Source organism: Heterocephalus glaber, unplaced genomic scaffold, assembly GCF_053883595.1.
Source record: "Heterocephalus glaber isolate CG9 unplaced genomic scaffold, H.glaber_assembly_v1.0 deba00001442, whole genome shotgun sequence".
In the NCBI taxonomy this organism is placed as follows: Eukaryota; Metazoa; Chordata; class Mammalia; order Rodentia; family Bathyergidae; genus Heterocephalus; species Heterocephalus glaber.
The window spans coordinates 38,402,108-38,423,159 of record NW_028258296.1 but is presented as its reverse complement, the minus strand read 5'-3'; the positions used below and the strand labels follow the sequence as shown (position 1 = coordinate 38,423,159).

Sequence of the window (21,052 nt, the reverse complement as noted above, 5' to 3'; positions counted from 1 at the left end):
ACTATGTTGATCCTTCCTACCCAGGAGCAGGAAATGTTTCCATTTTCCAATAACATCATCAGTCTCTCTTTTCAGAGTGCTATAGTTTTAAGAGTAGAGGTCTTTGATTTCTTTCATTAGATTGATTCCTAGGTATTTCAGTTTCTTGGATGGTATTGTGAAAGGAATTGTTTGCCCTGTTTCTCTCTCAGTCAGTCTGTTGTTCCTGTACAGAAAAGCTGTTGATTTTTGTGTGTTGACCTTTTATCCAGGTACTTTACTGAATTTGGTTATTAAGTCTAGAAGTCTTTTTGTGGAGTTCTTGGGGTCTTCTATGTAAAGTATCATGTCATCTGCAAACAATGACAATTAGACTTCTTAATTTCCTATTTTTATTCCTTTTATTTCTTTCTCTTGTCTAATTGCCATGGCTAATGTTTCGAAAACTATACTGAACAGGAGTGGTGATAGTGGACATCCTTGTGTTGTCCCTGATTTTAGTGTGAAGGATTTCAGTGTTTGACCATTTAGTATGATATTGGCAGTTGGTTTTTCATAGATGGCTTTTATCAGATTGAGGTAGAGACCATCTATTCCATTTTTTTGTAGGGTTTTTATCATAAATGTGTTCTGGATATTGTCAAATGATTTTTCCGTATCTATTGAGATGATCACATGGTTTTTGTCCTTGACTCTACTGATAGAGTATATTACCTTGATTGATTTTCATATGTTGAACCATCCTTGCATCACTGGAATAAATCCCACTTGGTCAGGGTGCATGATCTTCTGCATTTTATTTGCCAGTATCTTATTAAGGATTTCTTGCATCTATGTTTATTAGTGAGATTGGCCTATAGTTTTCTTTTTTGGTTAGATCTTTCTCTGCTTTGGGGATCAAGGTGATGCTTGCTTTCAGAAATGAATTCAGGAGTACTGCTTTTCTTTCAATTTCATTGAAGAGTTTAAACAGTAGTGGCAGTACTTCCTTTCTAAATGTCTTGTAGAATTCAGTGGTGAATTCATGAGGGCCTGGGCTTTTCTTGGTTGTAAGTTTTTAATTACATTTTCAATTTCAATGATTGATATTGGATTGTTTGGAATTTTTAGGTCTTCTTTGCTCAACTTTGGTAATTCATATGTATCTAGGAATCTGTCCATTTCTTCTGTATTTTCCATCTTATTGGCATATAGGTTCTCAAAGCAGGTATTGAGGATCTGCTGGATTTCTGCTGGGTCCATTGTAATTTCATCCTTTTCATTTCTAATTGCATGGATTTGGGCCTTTTCTTTCCTTTTTCTGATAAGGTTCTCTAAGTGTTTGTCAAGTTTGTTTATTCTTTTGAAGAACCAACACTTGGGTTCATTGCTTTTTTGTATTGTTCTCTTAGTCTCCATTGCATTGATTTCTGCTCCGATCTTTATAATTTCCTCCCTTGTATGAGCTTTGGGTTTGTCCTGCTCTTCTTTTTCTAGAAGCTTGAGGTTTAGCATCAGGTTGTTTAATTGGGCTTGCTCTGTTTTCCTAATATGAGTATTCACTGCTATGAATTTCCTTCGTAAGACTCCTTTCATTGTGTCCCATAGATTCTCATATGTTGTATTGTCATTGTCATTTAATTGAAGGAACTCTCTGATTTATTTAATTTCCTCTGTGACCCTTTGGTTATTCAGAAGTGTGTTGTTGAATTTCCATGTGTTTATGAAATTCCTGTGGTTTCTTTTGCTATTGGTTTCCAATTTCATCACACTATGGTCTGATAATATACAGTGGATAACTTCAGTTCCTTTGCACTTACTTAAATATGTTCTATGAGCAAATATGTGGCCTATTTTGGAGAATGACCCACGTGCAGCTGAAAAGAATGTGTATTCTGACTTTGTGGGATGGAATACTCTGTAAACATGTTAAGTTCATTTGTTCAAGAATTTGATTGAGTTCTAGTATTTCATTGATTGTTTTTTGTCTAGTCCATCTATCTATTTGTGACAGTGGGGTATTGAGGTCCTGCACTACTATTGTATTAGTGCTTATATGTTTTTTAAAGTCCAGTAGTTTTTGTTTTATATAGTTGTGGGCACTAGTGATTTGTGCATAGATATTTATGATTGTCATCTCTTCCTCTTGTATTGTTCCCTTTGCAAGGATGTAGTGTCTTTCTCTCATAATGAGTGTTGATTTGAAATCCACTTGATCTGTAAAAAAGGATAGCTACTCCTACATTTTTTTTTGGTTCCTATCGCATGTAGTATTGTTTTCCACCCATTTAACTTTCAGTCTATGAGTTTCTTTTTGAATTAAGTGTGTTTCTTTTATGCCACACACTCTAGGATCTTGCTTCTTGACCAATTCTGCCAGCCTATTTCTTTTGATTGGTGAGTTGAGACCATTAACATTGATGGTTATACCTGATACATATTTACTTATCATTGTCATGAATTATTTTTTGTTGGATTCTCCCCCTTTGCGCTTAATTTCTTGTCATGCCTGATGGATTCTTTCTACTGGGCTTCCTGGGGTTGTGATCATAGTTGCCTTTTCCTAGGATAATGTCTAAAACTTTTTGGAGTGCTGGTTTGGTATTCATGAAGTTCCTAAGGTGCTCTTTGTCATGAAAGTATCTTATTTCTCCATCAATTTTGAAAGATAATTTTGCAGGGTACGTCAATCTGGATTGGAGCCTGTTTTCCTTTAGGGGTTACAAGTCACTCCAAGCTCTTCCTGCCTTGAGGGTTTGCATTGAGAAGTCTGCTGTAATTCTGATGGGCTTTCCTTTGTATGTGATTTTTTCTTTTCTCTAACTGCTTTTAGAACTTTGTTTTTCTGTTGGGTTTCTGGAATATTAACAATTTTATGCCTATGTGTAGGGTTTTTTTTTTTTATCAAGGCTAGTTGGAGTCCTATACATCTCACTTATCTGTATGTCAAGTTCTTTTCCCCTGCTTGGACAGTTTTCTGGCATCACTTCTGTGGACAGTGTTTTTATGTCATCTGCACTCTCTTCTTTCTTCGTTGGCTCCAATCAGTTTTTTTATTCTTCTTTTCATCATCTAGCAGCTGCTGGATTGATTTCTCATGGTCCCTTATAATTTTAAAGCAATTTTTCTTTTCCTGGTCACTAATTGCAATATTTTCTTATATATCTGAAATTCTTTCCTCACATTGGCACATTCTGCTATGTAGACTTTTTTTTTCCATTTAGTTTATTGGTACATTTTCAGCATACAATACAGTTACATTCATCATTGGGATCTTGTACCTTTACATGATGTATCTTGGTTCTTATTTTTTCCCCATTCCCCTGCCCTCCCTTCACCCCCTCCACCTTTCCCTAGTGACAAAGACTTTGTTTCCATTTTTTTCCTTTTCTCATATTTTTTTCTTTTCCCTTCTTTCCTTTCTCCTACCCCTCCCACCTTGTCTACTCCTTTAGACCTTTTCTTCCTATTTCACAATATCAATTATACATTATTAAAATTACAATATCAAGATCTAGGAGACATTACCACAGATTTTACAGAATTCAAAAGGATATAGAAAGCATATTTCAAAAATCTGTTTTGAAATGAATTTGACAACTTCTAAGAAGTACCTTGGAAGACAAATTAATGAAACTAACTCTGGAGGAAATATAAAATTTGAATAGCACCTATTAAAGAAAGTATATTCCTAGCTTGAAAACCTACCTATATGATGACAGCAGGCTCATATACATTTTAACTGATAAATTATATCAAACAATTAAAGCAGAAAAAAGAAGGAACACTTCTCCCCTCGTTTTAGGAAATAAACAAGTCTGTTTTGGTGGCTTGTTTACGTGTCTTCTCATTTCCACATTGGGGTGGGTGGTGCTTCTGGGCCCACGCAGCTCACCTTCTCTGCCCTAGGAGCTTGGGATGGCAGTGGGGGAGCTTCCTTCTGGGTGCTGGGACCAGCTCAGCTTCTCTGCCCTAGGAGCTTGGGATGGAGGTGGGGGAGCTTCTTTCCAGGTGCTGGGACTGGCTCAGCTTCTCTGCCCTAGGAGCTTGGGATGGAGGCGGGGGAGCTTCCTTCCAGGTTCTCACTTTATAGACTTTCAATGGAGTTTTAAATCTCCTGGAAATCTGTTTGCATCTTTTTTATGGATTCCATTTGTTTCCTATGTTGGGATTCCATCATGTTCCTCTGCTCCTCTATCTTTTTGTGTGTGTCCTCTCTAGATTTATTAATCATATTTTGCAACATGGTGCAATGTCTGCCGTTATGTGAGAAATTATTTCTGATTTCATTTTTTTCCAGATCCTTATTTGTTGTCAGTTCAGGGAGTCCAGGTGGTTCACTATCAGAGTGTTCCACTTTGTTTCCCTTTCCGGTTGCTGTAGGTGATCTAGAATTTTGGTTTTGAGGCTTGTTTATGTGTCTCCTCATTTTGATACGGTGGTGGGTGCTGATGGCGTCCACATGGCTCCCCTCCTCTGTGTTGGGAGCGGTGGCATGTTGACACTGAAACCTTTTCCTCTGTGCTGAGAGCAGTGGTAAGTTGTCCCAGAAACCTTCTCTGTGCTGACAGCGGTGGTATGTTGACCCAGAAGCCTCTTCCTTTGAGCTGGGAGCCATGGCTTTGACAATCAATATTTTAATCCTATTCTTCTATATTACTTTTTCTTAATTTTTTTCTTCCTAGAAAAGCATTTCTAGTCTTTCTCAATCACCTTTTTACAATTTCTGTTCGACCACCTTACAAGAGAAGGCATACTGACTTCCCAGGAATAATCATTTTATCCTTGGCTCCAAAAATCTCCAGGGCACCAACCAAAGGAATATGTTTCTCAGTGAGAGGAAAGCAAACACACTTCACAGGAATAGGATCTGGAATTATTCCCGTGACTCACTCTGAGAAAGGTTCTGTGCTGCTGTCTCTTTCTGTCTCACTATCTCCCTTAACTTTTAATTTTGGGATTAAAATTCAAAATTAAAAGGTTTTCATATGAATGTATGTGTTTATGTACATGTTAGACAAAAATAGTATATATTAACTAAAAAGTAAAATATGTATATGTGAATTTAAAGTAAAGGTGGAGGGCCAGGGATTTAGCTCAGTGGTTTCGTGGCCTGCTACGCAAGTGCAAGGACCGGAGTTCGATCTCCGGTACCCCCCAAAAATAAAAAAAAATAAAAAATAAAGTAAAGCTGGATATTTCTGACAGAAAACACAATCAGTTTGGCTAATTGATTTGATAATGAAGACTGACTTTGCCAATTGGATTGTATGGTAAACATTTTCTATAAATTGAATGTAGTGAGTTGTTTGTTATTCCGAGATTATAGTAAAATACAATTAATGACAGTAAGTGTTCAATGCATTATATATAAGGAAATGTATCCTTAGGTACTATTTTAAAACATTTTGATATAAAATTTAAAATGAAAAAGTAGGTACATAGTTTTTAAAAATTCTTTCATGTGGTATCCAGGCAAAATATTTCATGTGCAATATGGGGGTGCAGGTGAAATGAACTGTAAGTGTGATGTGAAAACATTGAAGACATCTTTTGTTCAATTAATGATTGAGTACAAAGCTGGCCCTGTATGTTACTTGAACAAAGAGAAAGATTTATAACAAACTTCTAAAATCTCCACACACAAACCAAACATGTAAATTTTGCGATTGATACATTTCAAGGTTTTATTTTGATGAGCTGTTATAAGAGCAGGCTACCAGCTCCTGAAAAATAAACACAGGAAATGCAAGGTAATGATAATTATCTCAATGCCATGATAATTATTCTTTGCACCAAAATTATGTAGTCACAAGTCTTTCATAGCGGCTGCATTCACACATGGTAAACCACAATTGAGGAACTAGACGGGTTTGTTTTAAGGTTGTAAAATAAATCATTTCAGGGCTGTGATGATTAAATTGCTGGGCTCAGCATCACCTTCTTCAGTTATCAGAGCAGCCAAGGTGAAGGTGCAGTCAAGCACAATCTACTTTCTGAAAATTAAATACATGGGAAAGAATTAATTGCCATAAAACAAAAGTGATTGGCTTAGACTAGGGGAACTGCTTTTAGCCACACAAGAGTTCTCTTGCTATAAAAGTTGCATTCTGTAGGAAACACTTCTGTCTTAAATTTTAAATTTAATCCTTAGAAATTATGTTATTACTTCTATGTTTTTACTTCTATAGTCACTAGGTAAAACTTCAGTTTTTGATAACATTTTAATAACACAGTGACTATATCCATATGAGTTTAATATCCAGAAATAAATTAGAGTTCTTAATGTTACATGCTGATTAAAGCCTAGCTCTTCCCAAGTATTAATTATAAAAAGTGAAGACAATTGATGATATTTTATTTCATTTTAATTGTCATTTGATACAACATAGAAAAATTAGAACCACATCACAAAAGGTCGTCATATAAATTTGCATGTGTGATAAGAAAGGTTGGTTATAAAAGCCAGAAAGTCCTCTTTCAGTACTGCCAAAAGTCATTCTCCTGTGATTAGAAATCTAACTCCATGTTTTAAAATTTATTTTTCCTTTTATGTTATTTGAAGGAAAATTATTACAGTCCAATTAACATCAATGTAAAACTGAATTCAACAATTAAAAATACTGAATATATTTACAAGATTGAAGCAACTCTATAAGCCACTAACACAGGAAACAAGTGTTGTTTTTGTTTTCCTTTTATGTGCTTTAAGTATTATAAGACTGTGAGTTAACTCTCTTTTCAAAGTGATGTAAGATATCACAGCAAATGACATATTTTGTTTATCAAGAATTTCTTTAATGTATCATATTTTATAAAATGATCTTCAAGTTAACTAAGGAAATTGTAAAAGTTGACTATATTTCTTACTATTCTCTATTTAACATACCCCTAGATCCTTCTGCCCTACTGTATACTACTCTGTTTCAGGAGGCTGATATTAATGAGATATATCCCTCAGCCATTACCAATTTTTTAAATTAACTTTATTGGTACACTTTTGATATATGTAATAATCACATTCATCATAGGGAGTTTATACCTGTACATAATATATATTGATTCTTCTTTTTTTTCCCCCATTCCCCTTCTCTCCCTTCAGCACTTCTTCTTATTTACAAAAGCTTGTTTCCATTTTTTTCCTTCTATTCTCTCTTACTTTTTTCTGTTTCCCTATCTAACCCTTCCTAACTTTGCTTTCTGATTAGATGTGGCTAAACATGCAGGGATTCTCAACCTGGGCACTACTGATGTTTTGGACAGGATTATTCTTTGTGAATGCCAAAAGCATTCCCCCCATCCCCTCCCAAGTTGAAGCAATGAGAATGTCTCTAGACATTGCTGAATGTGCTTAGGAGGGAAACATAGAGTTAACAAGAAGCAACAAGAAGAGAACAAAGAAGGTGAAGAAAAGTGGCTTATGTACTTTAAGCTACCCTAGTACTTGCCAGGTGAGAGCTTTGCCTGTAGCTTTTACTTGGAAACTTTACTCCAAAGGCTGCCTTTCCCTCTGGACTCCCATTCACGCTCTTCCCTCCTTTTACATCAGGCTTTTCCTACTCCCTTAGTTATTCACCAAGCCTTTTGGTTTCCTTAAATATTCACACTCCTATAAAATGCCCTGTTATTAAACTCTTCAACTAAACACTGTAAAATGATCCATTTATTTTCTTCAAAGTTCTTGAGTAATAAATTCACATTTTTGGAAGATGCCTAATGTTCCCATAAAGCACAGTATTTTTCTAATCACTAATTTCACATCTCTCTCTTAAAATGCAAATTCAATAGAAACAACATTGACTTAGCATTATTTGCACTGCACTACGATCTGTACCAAGACCCCTTTACAGCTTTATATCTGATTTCCAAAGAAAATATTGGGCTTTCTGTTCCTTGTGTATGTGCTAGAGTTCTTGCACCCTAAAATTAAATAATCTCTCCACTGTATTCATATTCACCTCAAAAAAAACACAGGGTTAATTCCCATGTCCGTAAGAAGCATTTTTATTACCTGTAGTTTACACTGACCTCTTATTTAACTTAACCTTCAATTGAGGCAGAAATAATTTTTATTTTAAAGATGTCCCACATGTTGCCTAAACTCCATGCATACAGAAATATTTTTTTTCTTTTAACTCATTTATTCTTGTCACAGGACCTAACACTGTGGTAGTCATTTCAAAAATATATAATAAGTATTTACAGAGTTATCTTTAAAATAATAATTTTCAAAATTTTATAATTTCAGAAAAGTATTTTTCAAATTTCAATCTTTTAAACTTTTTTTAAGCACATTGATCATATCTGATAACTTTATTCAAAATTTTATTAAGACTATGTAAGCTAAAATGTCTGGTAGATAGTTTGAAATGATTTTCTTTGATGTAAAAACTAAATGATATGAGCAGTGGGTAGTAGGTTAAATTTATAATAGTTTTTTTAGACAGTTTGAAATTACAAATATTAATTTCAAATTTATTATGATTTTTCTGAAATACTGAGCAAAACATTAAATTCTGTATTCTATCACATTCCACATGAAAGGATAATTGCTAGAAAAAACAGTCCTTGAACAAGCATTTGTTGAATAGTATTACAGACCTAGCATAATACTCAATATGTGGATTAAACAAAGCAATTTCTTTGAAACAATGTACAAATCATAAAAAAATTTACTTAATAATATGAATTAGTACGCTTTGTGCAAAAGTTATATATAAAATGATTGAGTTATAGTAGTTGATTTTTCTAGTAAATTAACTAACCAGTCAGTTTTTGAAACACTGTCAGAATCCAGCTTCTGTGGAAAGAAGATAGGGTTAGAATGAAACTGAAAACTTTGTGGAATAAAGTAGAACAGAGATTCTAGGAGAAATTTATGCAATAGAGGTTAAAATAGAAATATGTTACTTAGATGGATCGTGAGAGCTCAAAAGCAAATCATGGCCTCATGAGGCACTTGGACAAGGTCACAAGATATTTGAGAAGTTCGACCTAGTAAACATGGAGTTTCTAATATGTTTGCAGGTATAATCTGTGTTCATACTCAAACTGTGGTATGAATGGCTAGGATTTACTGAAAATGAAATTGAACACAAAAAATAGTTTAATCATTCATTTTTATGTTTCACGTATATCTTTTACATATTGGCTATATAACTCACTGGTTCAGGTGTTGAGGCTATATAAATAACATACTTTGATCTCATGATATGTACATGCAAATGAACATGGTTGAGCATAATTCTTACATTCATTTTGTCCAGTCTTTTGTATGAGAAAAAAATAATTGAAGACTTTAGCTAAAACAGTGTCATAGTGAAGCTCTTGATTTGATCCTAATTTGCTTTTAAATAACGTCTGATTTTTCTTCTCTTATGTTATTTTTGAAATAAGACTATTTTAACTGCTTTGGAAAATTTCAAAATAAAGAACACTTGGCTTTGGATGCTACTTATTACCATTTTTGTACTTTGATCTCATCTCTCATTAAGAGATTTTCTAGCAAAAAGACACCATAATATATTTTTTTGTATTAAATTCTTTTATTGGTACATTGTAGGTATACAACACAATTACATTTCTCATTGGGAATTGTACCTTTACATAATACATCTTGGTTCTTATTTTTTCCCCATTCCTAGCTCTCCCTTCATGCCCTCCACCCTTCCCTATTTACAAAGACTTTATTTCCATTTTTTCCATTTCTCAGCATTTTTCCTTTCCCTTCTTTCCTTTCCCCTGCCCCTACCACTACCCCTACCCCTTTGGACCTTTTCTTCCTATTTTACATTATCAATTATTCATTCTAATCATTGGTACATTTTAGGTATACAATCTAATGACATTCATCATTGGAAATTTGCACCTTTACATAGTCTCTCTTGGTTCTTATTTTTCACCCTTGCCTAGCCCTCCCTTCAACCCCTCCAGTCCTCCCTATTTACAAAGATTTTGTTCCTATTTTTCCATTTTCTCATATTAATCACATTCCCTTCTATCCTTTCCCCTAGCCCTCCCACTTCCTTCCCCTTTGCCCCTTTTCTTCCTATTTCACATTACCTATTATACATTTAGTTCTTATTTACACTTTCAGTTTCTCACACCAGAGAAACTATTCAGTATTTATATGTGTGTCCTATTTATTTCACTTAAGAGTATTGCCTCAATGTGCATCCACTTAGCTATAAATGTCTCTAATTTCTCATTTTTTATGGCTGAGTAGTACTCCATTTTATAAAAAAAACACATTTTCTTTATCCAGTCTCCAGTTGATGGGCATTTGGGCTGTTTCCAAGTTTTGGCTATTACAAACTGTACTACTATGAACATGGGTGCACATATATCACTGTGGTCTGATTCTTTTAATTCTTTGGGGGAGATCCCCAGCAGTGGAATAGCAGGGTCAAATGGTACTTCCAGTCCTAGTTCTTTGAGGTATATCCATACTGATTTCCACAGTGGTTGCACCAGTCTACACTCTCATCAGCAGTGGAGCAGTGTTCCTCTTTCCCCACAGCCCCGCCAGCATTCGTTATTGGTTGATTTCATGATAGCAGCCATTCTTTCTGGAGTGAAGTGGAATCTCAGCGTTGTTTTCATTTGCATCTCTCAAATGGCCAGTGATGTTGAACATTTTTTCATGTATTTATTTGGTATTTCTACTTCTTTGTCTGAGAAATGTCTGTTCATTTCAGGAGCCCATTTTTGCATTGGGTCTTTAAATTTGGGAGGTCTGATCTTTTTAAGTTCTTTATAGATTCGAGATAGTAGACCTTTGTCTGAGGAAGAGCAGGTGAAGATTTTTTCCCACATTGTGGGTTGTCTCTTCACACTGCTGGTGGTTTCTCTTGCTGTGCACAAGCCTTTTAATAAGAAGAGATCCCACTTGTTGATTGTTTGTACTAGTTCACGGGCAACTGAGGTTTTGTTCATAAAATCTTTTCCTACACCAATGTCTTCGAGAGTTCTACCTAACCTCTGTTCCAACTGGTTCAGAGTTTCTATTTTAATATTTAGATCTTTAATCCATTTTCATTTTAGTTTAGTGCATGGTGAGAGATACAGGTCTAGTTTTGATCTTTGGCAAGTTGAAGCCGAATTTTTCCAGCACCATTTATTAAAGAGGCTATCTTTCCTCCAGTGAGGGTGTTTGGCTCCTTTGTCAAAGATGAGATGGCTGAGTGTGTCTGGCGTTGTTTCTGCATCTTCCAATCTGTTCCACTGGTCCCCAAGTCTGTTTCTTTGCCAGTACCATGCTGTTTTATCACAGTAGCTTTGTAGTATAGTTGCAGGTTGGGGATTGTGATAACCCCTGCCATGTCTCTGTTACCTAGAAGTGATTTTGCTATTCTGGGTCTCTTCTTGTTCCAAATGAATTTTTGGATTGTTTTCTCAAGGTCTATGAAATATGCTGCTGGGATCTCAATTGGAATTGCATTAAATCTATATAGCAGTTTTGGAAGTATGGCCATTTTCACTATATTAATCCTTCCTACCCAGGAGCAGGGGATGTCTGTCCATTTTCTGATATCATCTTCAATCTCTCTTTTCAGAGTGCCATAGTTTTCAGAGAAGAGGTCTTTGATTTCTTTGGTTAGGATGATTCCTAGGTATTTCAGTTTTTTGGATGCTATTGTGAAAGGAATTATTTGCCCTATTTCTCTCTCAGTGAGTCTGTCATTGGTGTAGAGGAAAGCTATTGATTTTTGTGTGTTGACCTTGTAACCAGCTACTTGAATGAATTTGGTTATTAAAAGACACCATAATATTAAAAGAGAGAGCCACCCACTCAAGACTCTTTCCAGAAATCCAGGAACTATTATTTTTTTTATGATTTCCAATGAAACTCTCATATTTCACATTATCAATTATATCATTTGAACCTTACTTACACTTTTAGTATTTTCACACCAGAGAAACTATTCGGTGTTTACACATGTGTGTCCTATTTATTTCACTTAAGAGTATGGCCTCATTGTGCATCCATTTGAAATAGGAAGAAAATGTCTAAATGAGTAGGGGAAGTGGGAGGGTTAGGGGAAAGGAAAGAAGGGAAAAGGAAAAATATGATAAAAGGAAAAAACGGAAACAAAGTCTCTGTAAATAGGGAAGGGAGGGGGTGAAGGGAGGGCAAAATGGGGAAAAAATAAGAACTAAGATACATCATGTAAAGGTACAAGATTCCAACGATGAATGTAACTGTATTTTATACCTAAAATGTACCAATAAACTCAATGAAAAATACTATCCTAACTTCAAAAATATTGAAATAGAAATTTTGTATAAATTAACAGTAATTATTTGAGTAAGGAATGGTTCATTACTGTGGCAACATTCAGAACCAGAAGTTCAGAGTTCCATCCAGCAAGGAGAGCAGAGAGCATTACAGCCAAATGTACATGCAAAGTACAGAAGTCACCTGATTGGCTATAGCTAAGCATTTGTCTTATTTGGGTATGATCTGATGAGGCATTTGTACTCTTTGGGCATGATCTGATCTGTTGGCTGCCAGTCTTTTATAGTTTCTTACTAGCTGAAGCTGTGTGATTAGTTATATCCCAGCTATTTAGTATGTATATCATGTATATTCCTAAATGTCTCAATACCTGGTGTATAGAAAAACAGAGTTGGGAGTTGAGACTGTACTCGCATAGAGTACTATTTTTTAAGAGTGTGAAAGAAAAAAGGAACAGTATTGGGCAGAATGTTTTTCTAGATTATCTAGGCACCACTATTCTGTATATCCCTTATTTCTGTTACCTACTACACAGCTTCACCGAGTTCTTCTTAGGAGGTATTTCCTGAAAAAATGACAATGCATTAACAAAAAGTGAAAGTTTATTTCTGAAGGTGAGGTTTTCCAGACCAGCTCATTTATTTTGTTGCAATGATTACCATCACACATCCAGGGCTTTGTTTGCCTACAGCCAATTCCTGTGGTTCCTGTGGTTGGAAGGTAATCAGAAAAAGTAGGAAAGACAGATGTTAGTCAAGGCTAAGGATTATTCAGCAGCAGCTTCACATGTTTGAAATCACATTGTGGTTTTTTTCAGTTTGATTTTTATTGTCTGCTTGGACTAAACACTTGCCACTATTGTTGCGAAGCTAAAGATAATAGGGACCAATGTTCCTTAACATCACATTGCTTTAATACCTCACTGTAATATTTAATGTCATACAGAAGGCTTTCAAAACAGGGAACACATTGTAATGATAATTAGGAAAGGTTCCCAGTGCCAGGGTCCATTGCTGATTTTAAAGGTGACCATCTTGAGACCTTTATTTGCTTTAAAGTGAAATAAATCTTACTCTTCTGAAGTATCTAAAGGTAATTCTTAATAGCTATGTGAGTGAAAGCCTGATATTTCCCACATGGATATGATTCACAGATGATCCCCTGTCCCTAAGTACTTCCTACAACAGGTTCCCATCTGAAAAGTATTAACTTGAATAGCACAACTACTCTTGAGCTTTAATACAGAGGTTTGCGTTGAAGCTTTACTCTCTATTAGTTATGTGACCTTGAACATACTACCAAACCATTAACCTCATTGAGCTTTGTTTTCTGATTTATAGGTTAATGATTGCCTGGAATTGTGACCTAGGCTGGTATTTTTTACTTAAATGCAGCCTAACACATTCACACATCTATTTTAATGGATGCTGGAAGAACGGATAATACTTGTAGGTGAGAGAAAAAGAAAGACGTTTTTAGCCACAGCAGTAGCAGTAGCTAACAATAATCATTTTTTTCTGTCAGTTTCCCAAGTCTCAACTTGAACAAAGTAATGCAATTAAGGATTTTGAGAATCTAGAGGAGAAGAAACTTTTATACTGACATTTAATTAATTTTCTAGCTTTTTTTTTTTTTTTTTTTTTGGTACCGGGGATCGAATTCGGGTCCTTGCGTCTAGCATTAATTTTAAGAACAGTATTTCATACATACACTTTTTGCTCTTATCTGGGCAGAGATACTCTTATTCAATCTTTCCATATTGATTGACCAGAAGTGATGGGAAAATTTGCCTGGTTTTTTCCAAATAAATAAAAGAATCAGAGGGCCTAAGTATTTCTTATAAACTTCAAATTCACCAATATCATTTGTCTAGAGATAGCTAGTGCCTTTGAGTTATAAGACGAAATGGATTCTTTGTCATAAAAACCTTACTTATTGGCTTCCCTTCAGCAGAGATAAGTTTTATTTTCCTCCAGACTCCTAAATCAACAGGCACTTTCCATTCATTCTCTGGTTTCTAGAATTTTATTGACATGATGTATTTGTTGTTGTATCTACTACCTTTCTCTTAGTCTTTGTAGGTTTATATCTATTTTCTTCCCTCTTTCTTATTTTAATCATTTTTTCAGGAGAAAGCATAGCTTAATAAACTATTCCTACAAGCATGTTTTCTGAAACTCTTTTTAGATATCATTCATGTTTTTAAGTTTTTGAAATCCAAAGACACTAATTTATAAATATTAACCTAAAATAAATTGTTCTATGGTATTTAATTATACAACCTTAACTGCTTTTGTTTTCTCCCCTGGAAGGGGTCGGGTGTTGTTTATTTTGCAATGGAAATCTTGTGACACAAATTCATATTTTTCTAAATCTTTAAAAGAACTACAATTATTTAATTTTCAGAATAAATTTAATGTCATGGGATCTTGACTAAATTTCTTATCATGAGGCTTCCACTAAATGATTGCGTTCCTTAGTTTTGTTTTCTTCATACATAAGGCAACCCAGTGTTCTAAAGCTTTTGTGAAGATCCAAAAAGATATCACATATATTAAAATTGTTTCACTGCAGCAAGAATAATTATATCAATCTAAGAGCTCATTTAAAAGAAAATGTTAAAGAAAATAAAAGAAAATGTTGTACCTAATTTAAAACATTTCAAATCATGCTTTTTTTTAATGCAAATAATCAATTTGGATTTGTGAGGTAAACTATTCAATTCCTTGATATTTTATTATTTTAAATGTACTATATCAAGTTATATGCTAAATACCTTTAAAATGTTTTACCAATGCCAAATAGACTGTTCTCTGTTCTCATTCATTCCATTAACATATTGTATTCCAGGATTTTGTAAACTTTGAACTGTATGTGGCATTCCATTTCAACAAATAGCACTGCAATATCCAGTTCTCCAAAATGAAATATTTCTATTTTACAAAACACAGGAAAAAAGTATACGGCAGGTGAAAGATTATTTCATGGACTTGTATAAAGCAATATATATTAAATGAAAACTTCTGTACATCAAATATATTCAAAAATCCCTGTCTGGTAATATTTTAACTGTAAGCATTGATCTTTAAATAAAATATTGGGTATAGCAAATGACTGGAAAGAATAGAACCTGCTATTTAGTATCATATACTTTGAATTACTACTTTAGATTAAAATATATTCTTGTATGTACCTTTAAGACAATGACTACAATACAGTAAAACAGTTTTTGACAGCATAAAAAGCGTTAACTGTTTGGTCATAAATCTGGAATTTAAAATGGGTGAAATTGAGTAATAGGGTAAATCTGAATCTAAAATCTAAAGTTCACGGAAAATTTTCACAATAACTTTGCGTGTGTGTCCAAAAATGTTTTATTTGTTAAAAGGTTTTTTAATTTCAAAAATTTTTTCATTTTAAATTGTTTAAACCATAGTGTATATATATATATATATATATATATATATATATATATATATATATATTCACAGTATACAAAATATACTCAGGGCATATGAAATAATTTTGTATACATATACATTGTGTAACAGTGTCCACTATCAATTGGTAAGAGCTGTCATTGCACATGCTTTACATTAGATCTCCAGAAACTGTTCATCTTTTAAGTGAAAGTTGACACCCTTTGAGGAACACATATTCATTTCCTTCATACCCTATGCCCTGGCAACTACTAACTACCATTCCATTTTCTGTTTATATGGATTTGACTTTTTTAGATTTCCATGAAAATGAGGTCATAGGGTAATTCTCTGTATATGTCTAGTTTATTTTGCTTAATGTAATTTTCTTCCACTAAATTAATCTCTACATGTATGGAAGAGCTTCCATATTGGGCTGAATAATATTCATATATGTAGAGAGACATATACCCACACAGCTTACTTAATTCATTTATCACATTTAAGTATTTCTCATACTATGGTTATTATGAATGCTCCTATGAATACAAAAGTTCACCTATCTCTTCCTGTGACTGATATTATTTCCTTCCCACAAAGACAGGAAGAAATGATATGGCTGGATTATATGGCATTTTTCAATTTCTTAAGAAGCCCCATACTATTTTTAATAATGACTATATTAACATTATCACCAACAGTGTACAAGTTTCCCCCCCTTACCACATGTCTGCAACATTTATTATCTCTTTTTTTAATAATAGCCTTCAGAACAGTTGTGAGATGATGTATTATTAGGATTTTGATTTGTATTTCCTTGATGAGTAGTGATGTTTCCTTGTGCCTGTTAGCTGTTTTCATGTCTTATTTGAGGGAATATTTATTCAGATCATTTTTTACTATTTTAAGTCATAGGCACAGGCAAGTATTTTCTGAACAGAACTCTAGTTGCACAGAAAATAGTACCAAGAATCAACAAATGGGATCAGATCAAATTAAAAGACTTCTTCACAGGAAACCAAAGAAACAACACAGTGGAGCAATAACTTACAAAATGGGGGAAAATGCCAGCTATTCCTTAGAGGACTGGTATTGAGAATATATAAAGAACTCAATAAAATTAGACCCTTCAAAATGAAAAAGAGGCAATCAAAACTTGGGCAAGTGAAAGGAATAGACAGTTCTCAAAAGAAGTACAAATGGCCAATAAATACATGAAGAAATGTCCAATATTTCTGGCTGGCCATTGGGGAAAAAGAAAATTAAAACAACATTGAAATTCCCCAGAAAGAATGCTGTCATAAATATAACAATGCTGGTGAGGCTTTAGGGGAAAAGGAACCTTTCTACATTGTTGGTGTAGATGTAATATAGCACCACTGTTATGTAAATCAGTATGGAGATTTTTCAGAAAACCAAATCTAGAAAGTTGACTGGACCCAGCTATTCCCCTTCTAGATATCTTCCCAAAAGAGTTAAAGATATCATATTACATGATGCATGCATATCCATGTTTGTAGCAGCACAACTCATAATAGCTAAATATAAGAAGCAGACTATATATGCAGCAATAAATAAATGAATAAATAATGTGTCATTTTCACACAGTGGAGTGCTGCTCTGTCATAAAGAAGAAAAAACATGAGTCAGTTGTAGGAAAATGCATGCACCTTGAGATCATAATGTTAAGTGAAACAAATCAGACTCACAAGCTTAATACTGCATGATTTCTCTTATATGAGAAATAAAATATAAAGAACAAAATAAAAGATAATAGGAAATAGACAGATCTTTTGCAAAAGGGAAGGGCACCAAGAGATGAAGGGAGAGGGGAAGGAGAGATGGTAAAGAGGATGAAAAAACAGAAAACAACAGAAAAATAAAACCAAGATCCATTTTACATATGTACCAACTCCCCACCAGGAATATAATCACAATATGTACAAATAAAAAAGATAAGGGCACTATAAAAGAACAAAGTTGTAGGCTAATACCTTTGAAAAAATACTCAAAAACAGACCAGGAACAACAGAACATTAAAAGGAATATATGCCATGATCAAGTGGGATTTACTCATAAGGCACAAAGATAAATGCAAATAGTCATGTGCAACACAGACAACTTTTGGGTTGCAAGCACACTAGAATTTAAAAGCAGTGAAGACAGTCCATTGCTGTTCTTTGTGGTAGTGGCAGTTTTTAAACCTCGTCAAATTTGTTTCTCCTTATCTCATACAAAGGTAAGTTCTATGTTACCTCATCTTAAATTTGGAAAAATTGTGACTGGTTCAAACAACAGAGTATATAGTAGAAGTTACAGTGTGTAAGTTGTGAGGCTGGCTCACAAAAGGCATTCAAGGTTTTGCTTTGCTGAGCAGTGCACTCCTTGGATACCTGAAGCAGGAAGTAAGAAGTCCCACTACCCTGAGGTTGTATGAGAAACCCTGTGTAATAGGTAAAGACCGCAGAAAGAAATTCTAGCTGATAGTTTCAGTTAAACTCTAATTCGAGTCAACCAAACCCAAGAATAAGATAAATGAGTGAAAATGACTGCAGGTGATTCTAATCCTCAACCAGCCACCTCCATCATCTCAGACTCCAGACTTGATGGAGAACAGACAAGCTACACAATCTATTCCAAATCTTAGTTCTTGACTCACACATTTGTAAGCATAATAATATGGTTATTATTTTCTGCCACTTCATTTTGAGAGTTTTTTGACATTTATAGAAATTCAACTGACCGTGAGTAAGCAATGAGTATTTTGTTCTTCACTATATAAAATAACAAAAAAATAGAATTGAACAATTTTTAAATAAATCACTTTGTAAGATCTAGGAAAAACATAACAAGTTATCTGTTGAAATCTGAGAATACATTGTAAGCTTGTTAAGTTTAATAATAAATACATTGGGCATGTGGTTTTTCTTTATGTAAGCATAGTCTGCACTTTAAAAAACTTAAAGTTTCTTAGAAATACATGTTCATTTCTGATGTGTGAGATAAACTGTATTCACAGATAGAATGAAAATGCATCAGATTTTGTAGTGCAGATGATCATGTATCATTTATCAATTTCAAAAATTATGTAAAGTCATGGGTGGAGTTGGAGAGTTAGATTTAAAAGATCTTCCCAAGTATATATTAACTATTGGCATATTATCTCTTAGTGCAGTTTTTAAATACAAGTTATTCCTTTGCCCCAAAGTCTTTAACTTTTTATATTCTTTCTTCTCCAGATCACAATTTTCATATTTATAAGGCACACAATTCTTCACACTCAGGATACATATCTGAAATTATACATATTTTGACATATTTTAAGAATTTTAATATTTGTGTTAAATATGATCAAAACAACTGAGTGTTATTTATTTAGCTGAAGGTAATGAAAATTAAAGATACAGCAATAATATTTAACAGAAATAAATATTAGCCATGGATATGCTTATTTAAAAATAAAGAGTATTCTGGGAAGGGTAGGGGAAAGGAAAGAAGGGGAAGGAAAAAGTACGAGAAAAGGAAAAAATGGAAACAAAGTCTCTGTAAATAGGGAGAGGTGGAGAGAATGAAGAGAGGGCAGGGGAATGGAGAAAAAATAAGAACCAAGATATATCACGTAAAGGTACAAATTCACAGTGATGAATGTCATTGTATACCTACCTAAAATGTATCAATAAATGTAATGGAATAAAAAGAGTATTCAGTTGAGATTATTTAGCAATTTTTGGAATGAGTCTAAGATAGCAAGTGAATTCCCAAGTAAATTTTCATGCACCCAGAATGAATAAATGATTATTTGCTGAGACTCCTGAATAAAAGTAAACAAAGTATCTTTATAGGATCAGGCTTCACAGCAAGTTGCATATTTGCTGTTACTAATAATATCGTTAGAAAGCCTTATTGACTGGTAAGCACATGGCAGGTCACCTGTTTATATATTGTAGCCTAGTCTATCATCAACACAATTTCTAATAACATATATTTTAAAGATGCCTATTTCACAGAATAAAAGTTATATCCAGGCCGAGGAATTCCTAGTCCTTTGGTGATTTTTTAAAAAGTCTAACTGCTACTGTAGTAGATATACTATATCTATTTTTATCAGCAAGGAAATCAAGAATGGCTAATAGTGTTTATTGAGACTTACATACACAACAATTTTTAAAAGTGTTCTATGACTGTGGTAATTTGTGTATGTATACTACTTGCTTACATTAAATCACTGAAAGTCTTCTGTTATTATTTATTCCTTTTTGTAACAATCTTTTTGGTTTATGCTTATACTCTAACTACTTTGAAAGTAGTGATACATAGTGTATTAACAATTATTTTATTATGAAATCTTGCTTTATTTTTTCATAAAACATTTTTATATATTAGCTCTCCCAATTCTTATAACTCTAGGAAGTAGCGTTATTTTATTCATTTATAGAGGAGGCAACTAAGTCCAAGAAGGTTTATATATCTTCTTCTTAATAATGTTCTATATAATATTCTACCTACTACTAATTTGGGGACAAAGGCTTTGAAGCCAAACTCATTGACCCAGACTCAAGCTGTGTTCTGAGTCTCTGCCTAACAATTCCTTTCAGTTAAGGTCTAGATGTTAGATAACCTGTCCGAGATTTCAAAGCCAGAATGTGATAGCAGAAAAGATGTGATTATGAGTTCTTTGAATTTAAATCTCCTGCTTTTTAATGTCCTTGTAAAAAGTCACAAGTCTTTTAAAGTCACAAAATTCTCAAAAGTCACAAGTCTCAAAGTCGTCTCAAAAATCTTTAAATGCTCAAAAGTCATGTCTTTAAAAAAATCACAAAATCTCCTTCCTTCATCATTCCATCTCTCTCTTTCCATGTTTTTTAATATGTCTCCTTTATTACATATGAATATGGTCTTGAATACACTTCATATTTGTTCTACATTCCTGACTGAAAATTTCCTGCTCCTTCCCTTTCTCAGAAATCATTTCACCCACGAAGATTTACTTCATAGAGGTTAAATTATATGTATCACCCTTCTAACAGCAGCCTCACTAACTTATAAATGCTAAAGATGTGTCAATTTTGCCTTCTAAACATCTCTTACATGTCATAATTTCTTTTCTTTGTTACCACTACCCATCTTCATGCTCCCAGTATCCCCAACAAGGAAACTCCAAGTATTCTATAAATGGTCTCCAGCTCCTGGTCTGGGCTACTAACAATCTGTTCTCCACATTACAAGCATGGAAGAGTTTTTTAAATGCAAATATAATTTCCCACTCTGCATTATTGTTTTTCCATTGCTCTAATTTAACTTGACCAAGAGGTTTTGACTTAGTTCATTCTCCAAATATCACCAAAGCCTTATTGCATCCATATATTTTTCTCTCTCAGTTGAGATATGCCAGTCTTTTTCCTGTCATTCATATGTATGTGTGTGTGTGTGTATATAT

The 21,052-nt window shown here is 33.9% G+C and overlaps 1 protein-coding gene across 3 annotated transcripts in view; it reads left to right on the top strand.

Annotated features, from left to right (window-relative positions):
- Col11a1 (collagen type XI alpha 1 chain) overlaps positions 1 to 21,052 on the top strand; it is a 702,155-nt gene that overhangs the window by 402,935 nt on the left and 278,168 nt on the right. The window lies entirely within an intron of this gene.